The sequence below is a fragment of the Silene latifolia genome, chromosome 8 (genome assembly GCF_048544455.1).
Source record: "Silene latifolia isolate original U9 population chromosome 8, ASM4854445v1, whole genome shotgun sequence".
In the NCBI taxonomy this organism is placed as follows: Eukaryota; Viridiplantae; Streptophyta; class Magnoliopsida; order Caryophyllales; family Caryophyllaceae; genus Silene; species Silene latifolia.
In genome coordinates, this window is record NC_133533.1 from 92,662,544 (window position 1) to 92,673,148 (window position 10,605).

At 36.2% G+C, this 10,605-nt stretch overlaps 1 long non-coding RNA gene across 3 annotated transcripts; it reads left to right on the plus strand.

Annotated features, from left to right (window-relative positions):
• The first annotated feature begins 347 nt into the window (after positions 1-347).
• LOC141597078 (uncharacterized) lies at positions 348-8,972 on the plus strand. Of its 3 annotated transcripts, none has more exons than XR_012522684.1 (5): positions 348-715; positions 870-938; positions 1,384-1,667; positions 8,194-8,384; positions 8,472-8,972. It is a non-coding gene; the product is annotated as an uncharacterized LOC141597078 (long non-coding RNA). The 3 variants fall into 3 exon arrangements; XR_012522686.1 differs by having other exon boundaries at positions 1,467-1,667; XR_012522685.1 differs by lacking the exon at positions 1,384-1,667 and having other exon boundaries at positions 372-715.
• The last annotated feature ends 1,633 nt before the right edge of the window (positions 8,973-10,605 follow it).

Sequence of the window (10,605 nt, forward strand, 5' to 3'; positions counted from 1 at the left end):
AAAAGTGTACCTACTTTAGTTAAAAGTGTATATGAGCTTGGGTAAAAAAAAAAAAAAAAAAAAAAAAAAAAAAGCGTATCTACATTCTTAAAATGCGTATATAGAATTTTGGTAAAAAGTGTACCTACTTTAGTTACAAGTGTATATGAGATTTGGTAAAAAAAAAAAAAAAAAAAAAAGTGAACCTTTTATATATATTCTAATGTATCTAGTACGTTCTCACCGTTCTCACTGAATGGTCATTCTCACCGGATCCCACCTCTATATATATATATGGGCGAGATCCCGTGCGAACCAAGTTTCAATACGAACCGTACTAACTAAGGCTCTGACACTGTATTTCACGCAAACAGTGAACACTTATAAAATTAACCCCTTTTCCTTTCCTATTCCATACTCCCCCGACCTCCCTCCACTCTCCTCTCTCATCACTTATCCTCACCTGTTGTCGCCGCCGCCGGCGAGATACGATGACGCCGGCGCATCACCTGCGACCAGTGTCGGTGCATCTCCTTCTTTGGTACGTATCTTCGGTCAACATGACCTCCATTTTTCCCTGCCTTTTCTCCACCGGAGAACACCACCACCAACTGATTCTGTTGTCACCGAACCTAGTCTCACCGGCGATGTTACCCTCACACAGTTGATCCATTTCTGGAGCGAGAAGGGTGACCAACGACGGCGAGGGGATATGAGTTTCATTCTTAGATTTACGGTACGTAGATCTGAACAATTAATAAACAGTGGTGGTTATGTTATTGGTGGTTGTTTGTATATTTGATTATATGGTTGCACTATAAACTTCTCACGCTAAAGTCCCAACTCCTATTTTCTGCAACGATTCATGTTTTTAATTTTTGCAATTGAAGGGTTGCTGATTTGAGTGTTGTGACTGAAGCAAAGAACCGCAAGGTAGATATGGACGAAATCTTTTTTGGGTATGTCCAGACATTCTCACACTTTGTTTGATTTGATAGAAGGGGAATCACAATGATCACAATGATAGATTGCTAGATATACTCATTTAAGTTACGAGATACATCCTTTGACCTTACAAGATACACTCATTTAAATTACTAAATACACATATCTTTAACTTGTTAGATACATACCTTTAAATTGATAAATACATTTCTTTAAATTACTAGATACATACCTTTAACTTGCTAGATACATTTTTTTTAGTTAGTAGATACATAACTTTAGCTTGATGGATACACTCTTTTAAATTATTAGATACATACTTTTAACTTGCTAGATACACTTTTTGAAGCTATTAGATACATATAATTAGCTTCCTCGATACATTTCTTTAAATTACTATATACATACCTTTAGGGCGCGCTCTTTTAAAATCTCTACAAGAAATAATGACTGGTGCAGAATAATAATGGAAGAGCTAACAATGTCTTTGGCCGTTTCATTTTCACTGGCGACATCACTAACAACTCATCATAGGCCTGCAGTGCATGTTGCTATAGGTCTTAAAATCAAAGACGCCTTCTATATGGATGAAATCTGTGTTTGACGAAGGTTGTCTATGCATCATTATTCAAAATCTATCACCTAATAATATCATTACTGAGGTGGTGATTTTATTTCAAGAGCTATTTCAATCTGGTTATTTGAAGGCTGATCAAATAGCTAAGGTGAATCATTTATTCCAGGTAATTGTCTTCTCCTACTGTCTTCAGTGAAATTCGGTTTTTTGTCATCATGAGATTGAGATTTAGGCTTGTTCTACTCTAAAGCCCTCATGTTTGACAAATTTCACCATGACACTGAAGATCTAAAATATTAGTGAAATCCGTGAAAAATCTTGGTATTTAAATCAACTTATTTCAAACATCAGGGTATTAAAATGAGAACTTTCCATGTCATTTTATGCATTTCTGAGCATTTGGTTGTTTAATATTGCTGATGCTTTAGGATTCAATCCTAGATTCTGAATAATGGAAGACCAAGACCAAGTAGCCTCCGAAATGTTTGTCGTACGGACTAATCCTAGATTCTGAATAATGGAAGACCAAGTTGTCTACAAATAAATTCCTAATTTACCATTTTGCTTTTGCACATTTTGTCTTGCGAGCACGCAGACGGTGCACAGCTATGGGTCGGGATGAAGATGAAAGGATGGAAGAACAAACTCGAAAAGGGATCACCATGGCAAGCGGTTTAGGAGACATTTGCGAGTTTCTGCTTCAATTATTATCAACCAATTATTATCAACAGAAAATCCAGATCTTACTCGATTGTTGAATATCATCTTTGTTGACCGGAGTATTTAATTGGTGGTGGTTGCAGATTTATGATTTAGCAGGTGGGTCGAATGTTGGTGTTGCTGGCTTGTTGCGATGGTCCAAGTCCTTGCCTTTAAGTTTCTAGATACATACCTCTAGGGTGATGGATACACTCTTTTAAAATTCAACTTTCCCATTTTTCAGTATGAACCGTATTTAACTAAGTTAAAAAACTCAAATCACAGATTGTGTGTTATTGACTACATTTCCTGCTTTTTCAAAATCAACTATCCCACATGGCCCCACATCCCCCATTCTCTTTCACCCATGCCCACACCTTCATAACGGTGGCACCGGAGTGCCAGACCTAGCTGACAACCTTCGATAAAATCGCTGACGACGCCTCTACTCTTCAGCGACCAGTTACTCACTCTCCCTTCTGTATCTTCTCCTCGTTTTTCACTCCGACCCATGCGAAATAACACCAGAAAGTATATCAGCAATGGTTTGCTGTTACCGATTCCAGTTACTATTTTCTCCCTCTTTTTTATTTTTTTTTTTATTTTGACTAATTTTGAGTTTGATTTTATGAGTTTTGGTGTTTATTACTAGTTGATTATTATTTGGATATTAACTGTGTTTTTGTATCTGTGTGTGTAGATGGAGATGGGCGTATTATAGGAAATGATGCGACTAAGTTCTTTGCGATGTCCAACTTATCCCGATCGACCTCAGCGAGTCCTTTTTTTTGTCTTTCATTTTCGAGTATATTTAGTGTTGTTAATGGATTGTCAGAAATTCACATTTTTGCGGTGAAGTACGATTGAACGCATATATTTTCATTTTGATGGTTGTCAATACTTTCTAGTGATTTTGCCTCGTTTTGCTTCAGCCTATTTGGGTGCTCAGCTGTAACACCCCGTATTTTATTAAGTTTGATAAAATTCTTTTAATTGCTATTTTGAATTTAATTACATCATTTAACGATTTATATATATATGCTTAGCTAATTAATTAATTTCAGCATAATTCGATACGTTAATTTTAATAATCATTAATAAGTTTATTTAAAGTTAGTTCGAGTTTATTGAAGTTAGTTCGAGTTTATTTATTTAATAATTTCCGTTTCTTTACGAGTCCTTATGAAAGTTGTTTTAAGTGAACCCGAGATGGATTTTGGGAACAAAATCGTCCAATTAGCTATTTTGAGCTTATTTCACTAAATTAGCAATTTTTATTAATATCCGTTAGTTTCGTAAAAATCGCTAATAATTCCGATTCAAGCTGATATTGTATTATTTACGTTAACTAGCTGAGTTTATTTTTATTTTCACTCAGTAAATATATTAATTATTGATTCCGTTTTATTACTGAAACTTTTACTAAAACCGATTTTATTAACTCGAGACGATTTTAAAAACGAGCGAAATTTCTTAACGATGAAGAAACGTACGTATAATAAATAGCAGGCAGGCAAGCTGCTCCCCCATTTCCCACGTCTCTTTCTTCTTTTCCTCTTCTTCGTCCTTCTTTTTCCTTGTGTCTGTTACTTCTTCAATTTTTGTCTATAATTCGTCCTGGTGCTCCGTTTGTCATCCGTTTTCAACTATTTTTGTTCCATAGCGCTCCTCTCGTTTCTCGTCGTTCGATGTAAGTAACATTCATTTTCGTCATGTATTTTTACAAACCCAATTTATATTTTAAGCTTTATTTATTATAAGACGGTTGTATGTACTAAAATAGACGGGCTGGTAGAAGATTTGTTAGTCATAAATGATTAGTTCAATCGGAAAAAGGTAATAATGATAGGTTACTCAATATTACTTGTAAAATATGTTTATTTTGAATGCTGGTTAGTCTGTTTTATAGTTGAGACGGTGTATAATTATATATAGGGATCTTTATGGATGTTAATTAGTCAGTTGTATAGTTGAGACGGTGTATACTGATATGTGGAGATGATTGAGACGGTGTATACTGACCTCTAGGGATCATTTGGGATGCTAGCTAGTAAGTGGTATATTTAAGACGGTGTATGCTGACATGTATGGATTGTTTTGGGTGCTAATTGGTATCTTTGATAGTTGAGACGGTGTATACTGACATGTAGAGATTGTTTTGGGATGCTATTTGGGATCCTGTTTAGTTGTGGTATATTTAAGACGGTGTATACTGGCGTGTAAGGATCGTTTTCGGATACTAGTTAGAGTATTGTATAGTTGAGACGGCGTATACTGGCAGGTAGGGATTGTTTTGGATGCGGTTTTGATAAAAGAAAATGGTATATTATTTTGTGGGACTCATTTGATTTAGTTTGTTGGGCTCATTTGTTTTTAGTAAATGGGCTAGCTAAATTTAGTAATTTGGGCTAGTCATGGTTATGAATCTCTTGGCGCAAGTTTGGTTTATTTGAAATAATTAATTTCCGTCTCTTATTTTATATAACGATAATTCGTTAATATCGTCCTTTCACATAATTATTTTAGGTGCCTCATATGTGGTTGAAGATGAAGAGTAATTTTGGGTTTTAGAAGCTTTCTCAAGTTATTACTTGTCTTTTTGCTAGCATAAGGTAACTATTCCGAGTTACTCGACGAATTAATGTCACATTAGTAGTTGATGTTGCGTTTGTTGTTTGTTAAGTGTTTAGGTGATTGATAATGTGTTACTTTCGTTTTTCACATGATAGAAATTGGAAATAGCATGAGAGTGATATTGTGATAAATTTTGTGATTTGGGCCAAAGTAGGCAAAGACTCTGAGCTGGGCCAGATTGACCGAACGAGTTTGGTCAAACTAGGTTTAAACCAGTCAGCCTCGATTTGACCGATGACCCGTCGCGGGACTCGGGTCGAGGGTTTGTCTTTGAGGTGAGATTGGTTGTTATTGGAGGTTTTATGTTATGCCTTGATAGTTGTAATTATCATTTCACATGTTGGTTGTTGGATGCTTTGGATGCCTTATGCTTGAGTCTTGTTGCCTCTTTGCCATTTTAGCTTGTTCTCATGAATTATGAGATTAACGGTTAGCTGGAATTTGGATTATTATTGATATTGGAGATATTGTTGGATTGTCAGTTGAATATGCTCTTGCGTAACCTTTCATATGCTAGGGTGTGTATGATCATTTGAGTGTGCAAGTTTGGACTCTTTGCCTCTCTTATGGTAAATTGGGTGTCCTACTTGTCTTGTGTGGTGTGGGCTAAAATATTCAAGCTGGGACCTAGATTGGTTTTATTTAGGTCCTAGGTGAGTATTTCGGCCTTCATCATAGATAGGTCTTTATAGTCTTTGACGAGTGTATGTTCACTGCTTAATAGCCTTTGTGTTCCTGACTTGGTGGGTTTATATCCAAGTTGGGGCATGACCTCGTTACTTATTTTGAGAGTAAGTGGTCAGCTTAAGTACTAGCCAACCCTTTGGTGGACTCCTTAGGGTACTCACTTGATTTTATAAAATAGTGGGTCTTGGGTGCGGTGGTGTGTATCCGCATGTCTAGGTCTGCGCAGATTTAGGACTAGGGTTGTGTTGTGTCTTGGCCATGTTTTGATAGAACCTCTGAGCCAGGATACCGGTTCGATTACCTTCCCTACCTCGTGGTATAGACTCGAGTTACAGAGTTACTATTGACCGTGCTAAGAACTTATGCCTGTCTTTGATATATTGCCTTTCTTGTTTGATGATTCTATGAATCATAGAAGGTGAGATGCAAGCCGGCTATGATTGATAGAGTTTGGATTCCTGGATGTTATGTGATTCACATGATAGTGTAGTATGAGTCGGTCTAGTATTCGCATGTTAGGACTATGTGTTGTTATATTGTTGTTCACATGATAAGCACGATTGTCTAGCATCTATATGTTAAGGCTATGTGATTCGTATTCATATTCTTATGTTTACATGTTATATTAATTATGACATTTCGTGGCTGGGAGAACTCGGAGTTACTCCCCAATGACTGTGGCTTTCGTATTTGTATAAAATGCGATTGACAGGTAGGTGATGCATATATGGGGTACACGGACGAGCTAGCGAGCAAAGTAACCTTGTGACCTAGATTGGCTTTATTTTATTGTGACCCTTAAACACTTTTTATGTCACATACATTTTAGGGACATATGTCTCCCTTTCTCATATTTGGGTTGTATAACTTTGTTTCGCGACTTTAGCGATGTTGCATTCATGAGATTTATTTTGGACCTTGTATGTTTGACACATTCCCATTTGGATATCTTTATAACAGGTTCAGGTTTTAAAAATTATAGGTTTTTACCCAAATGAACCTATTACAAACATATCCATGCAGTTTTATTCTAGAATTACGTGTTTAATTTTTCCGCGATAAATGAGGGTGTCACAGTTGGTATCAGAGCATATTTGCTCCCGACGCACGTTTGTGCACCCCAATATAAATAACTTGACCTCGAAATAATAAACTTGAGAGATGGGTAAGATGGGTAGATTTAGGACCTTATGTTGTAGTCTATTTGTGTTTGCTCTTTGTTAGGTACTAACCTGTTTGTTGATTGTCATTTAATAATTGTTGCGTTCTTGGATCAATGTCCGTGAGCTTATCTATAGCTAATGGAGTTATTACCCTTATTAAAAAAAATTTTGAACTAAAGGTTTTGAAAATATTTTAATGTTTTTCACTGGTTTTAACGTCAATTAGTGTTAAAGCTTGTTATTGGAGACGTCTGATAATTAGTTTTATCATTTGTTGGTGTAAAAATCTATTTTTATGTCTTTGAATTGGAATATTGATGTTCTTGAGTGATCGCCAAGAGTATCTCCGTTCCATTGAAAGGACACTTATATTTTACGAAGATTAATCTCTTGGTGCCTACTGCCGAAGATTGAAGATTTGTTCAACCTTTGAAGAATGCTTCTACTTCCTTGAAGATGTTTCTCGTTCTTTTTGTATCTCGCCTTATTCTTAATCTCTTGGTGCCTATCCTTCTTCTAAACTCTCTTTTCTTCTTCCTTGGAAGTTACATTTGTATCCTCCCAACTTGTCCTTTCATCCTTGCTTATCCTCCCTTAACGCCATTTGATAGTTCTCTTTCTTTTGTGGGGTGTTAACCTTGGTTGGATAATTTGGCTTGTGGAGTTGTTTCTGGTTGACCTATAACCCAGGCTTTGAGAAGTCGTGATGTTAGAAAGACTTAGGTAATGTGATGAGACATACTTAGTGATTCTTATACCTAGTTCCTTGACAAAGTGAGTATAATTGATTGGTGGATTATTTGTGTTAGGAATGAGTTGCCTATGTGATTAAAGTTATAGAACTTGGCTTTGTTGGTTATGTTTGGGATTTGAAAGCTTAGTAGGTTGAGCGTCGTCACCTTAGGAGTAAACATGAGATAAGTTTAGAATATGAATTTGGAAGAAAACCCATTTTTAGATGTTAACAATCCCGTATAGATTGGGGATGTGATTTGATGTTAGTTGGCCCTTGAGAACTTTGTTGAGAAGTCTTTGTCAATTCATTCTTTGGTTTTTAATCAAGAGTATATTATATCTAATGTCAATATAATATAGCTTGTCAAATACGTGTATCTAGAAAGGTAAAGAAGTGTATCTAGTAAGGTATAAGAGTGTATCTAGCTTGCTAGAGATGTGTATCTAGCAATCTAAAAGAGTGTATCTACTATCTAGCTTATGAGAGATATGTATCTAGCAAGGTAAAAGCATGTATATAACAATCTAAAAAGGCGTTTTCTTTTATATGGGAGATTAATTATTTGTTTGTGTATTTAATCATGTGATGCACTGATGCCGTTTAAGCTGCTATATAATTCATGCTTTTGTTCAAGTTAACTGGTTATTTGATTTAAGTTGACATGTATTTTGTTACTTGAATGAGATTACAAAGGTATAATCAATATAGAATAAGTCGAGCTGCTTGAGACTACTTTTGGAGATGCTAACTGATGGAGTTTATTGTGATGGCAGGATAATCTTTTAAGAAAGTATGAATAACCAATGAAATGATTGCAGCATAACTATTTTGTAGTAGTACTCCGTATATCAGTATGCTTTTCTCGCTCTTAAAAATAATAATTCAGACGGGGATAGGAATGCTAACCCTACCAATGCTCGGTGATTCAACCAAGGCTTTGTTAATCATATCTCTGCAGGCAAAGGTATTAATCAACTTGTATAAATCACCTCTATTTCTCATCTACTTATGCAGTTTAAAGCGACATTGTTCGAATTTGATGTAATCTCAGGTACGCCTATGAGCCGAGCGGCCCCATTTACGCTTACCTTTTCAGCCTTGTTGACGAGGACGACAAGAGTACACTACCAAGCAGCTTTGAGAGGCATTGGGGGGTATTCTACTATGACGGAACACCTAAGTACCAGCTCAACCTTGGACTGACAAAAGCGGGATCTCTTGTGGCCGCTAAAGGTGTTGAATACCTTGACAAAAAATGGCGTGTCATGTCTCCTTCAGCTAACTTGAATGATCCCCAGATTGCATCCAGTGTAAGCTACGCTTGTGAAAATGGCGATTGCACTAGTCTCGGGTAAGGATCGTCTTGCAATGATCTAAGTATTCAAGGGAATATCTCGTATTGTTTTAGAGTGTGACTCGTTTTCATTATAGTTTTACAGGGTACTTAGTATTGCAGCTGATCAGAATTAAGTTATAAAGATATTCCATTGATATTATGATACATTTACTGATTTTCATGGATATTAGGCCTTCACACACATCTTGAACCTAACTTTTCCTCCGATCCTGTTATCTTATTGGTTGAGCATTCTGCACGTTTTCATATTTGTTTAGCGGTGTTTCTAGTAGACATGTTTATTTCTGCCTTCATGGCTCTCTGTATCGTAAATTTGCCTTTTGCTTAATATTTTCCTGTCTTGGGCTGGTGTACGTTTGACTTTTGCTTTCGCCTTTTTAATTCTTAATTGTTTCTTTTTCTTATTAGCTTAGGTGAACCTCTAGCTGTGCCAGCGGATGACCATACCACCTGGTTTACAACCGAGGATGATTCTACTTCTTCCGCTACTGGAAAAGAATCTTTATTCTCGTGTATAAGAAGTGAGGTGTTTATGAAGTTTCATAATGTAAATTTAAATGCGTCGAATGTGCATTCCACTCGAGCGGAATGAAAATTGGTGGATACTGTCATGATGAGCCATTCTATTTTAATGCAACACATGTACAACTTAGACAGGATGAAGTACCATAAGACGACGATGTCTCTTGCTGTCTTGACTGCCTTTAGCATCGATGTTAGCGTATCCATTTTTGCAGTTGTTTTCCAGCAAAGAAAGATGGCATCCGGTTGAGTTCCATGTTGTCCTTTCTTGAAATGGTATATAAAATTCAATTTCCAATACAATCATAATTGGGAGACGGGTATCCTTAACTAGAGGAGTAGAGTTATGTATATAACAACTTAAAAGAATGTATCTAGCTAATTAGAGGTATGTATTAAGCAATTTAAAGGAATGTATCTAGCTAGCTAGAGGTATGTATCTAGCTAGTTAGAGGTATGTATCTAACAACTTAAACGAATGTATCTAGTGGTACTCAATTCCAATATCATCGACGATCTATGATATAATGTTGTATATGTATCCTATGGCACCGTGGCATGCATCTAACCTATCCTTTCAAGTGTAACCTTTGGATCCGATGGCCGTTATAACTTATAATGTCGAAAAAACAGACTGAAAAGATTGTATTACTAAAATGTCATTTGTTTTATGAGCATCTTCAATGACGCAGTCCCGGAAAAATCAGCAAACCATATTAAATGAAACAATGAGACATACTGATGAAATTTGATATCTTCCATATCAATGGCCTTTCCTCTAAAAGAACTCTATCATTCAGGCCAAGTTTACATTCGGGCATACCACTACATCAAATTTACGAGGGTCAATGTATCTGCTTGTCCTATGATCCATTTTATCGTCACAAAAGAAGAAATAATTGGCAGCTACTGACAAAAAAAGAAATACGTAACGAGTGAAACGACAGAGATAGTTAAGCACCTCAAACAAGTATTGCATCTGTCTCAATTATTAAATCTACATCTTTTATTCTTTATTAGATTGTATTTTAGTTAAAAGGTAACAAATAATAACCGGAAAGAGGAGCTACTCAGTACCGGAGATGTTAAAAAGTGTTTGTACGCGCTAATAACAAATGGACAATGTTGTGTAACAATCAGTCTTTCGTAGTGCAGGGGATACTTATTAACCATGGACGAGGATCATGTTACATTTGATCCACTTAAAATTTGACAAATTTAAGTGTAATTCAGTTAACTCGACCTTTAACTAGACCGTCACAGACTCACAGTTCACACCATCCTCTCATACTCCGGTCCACAGCTC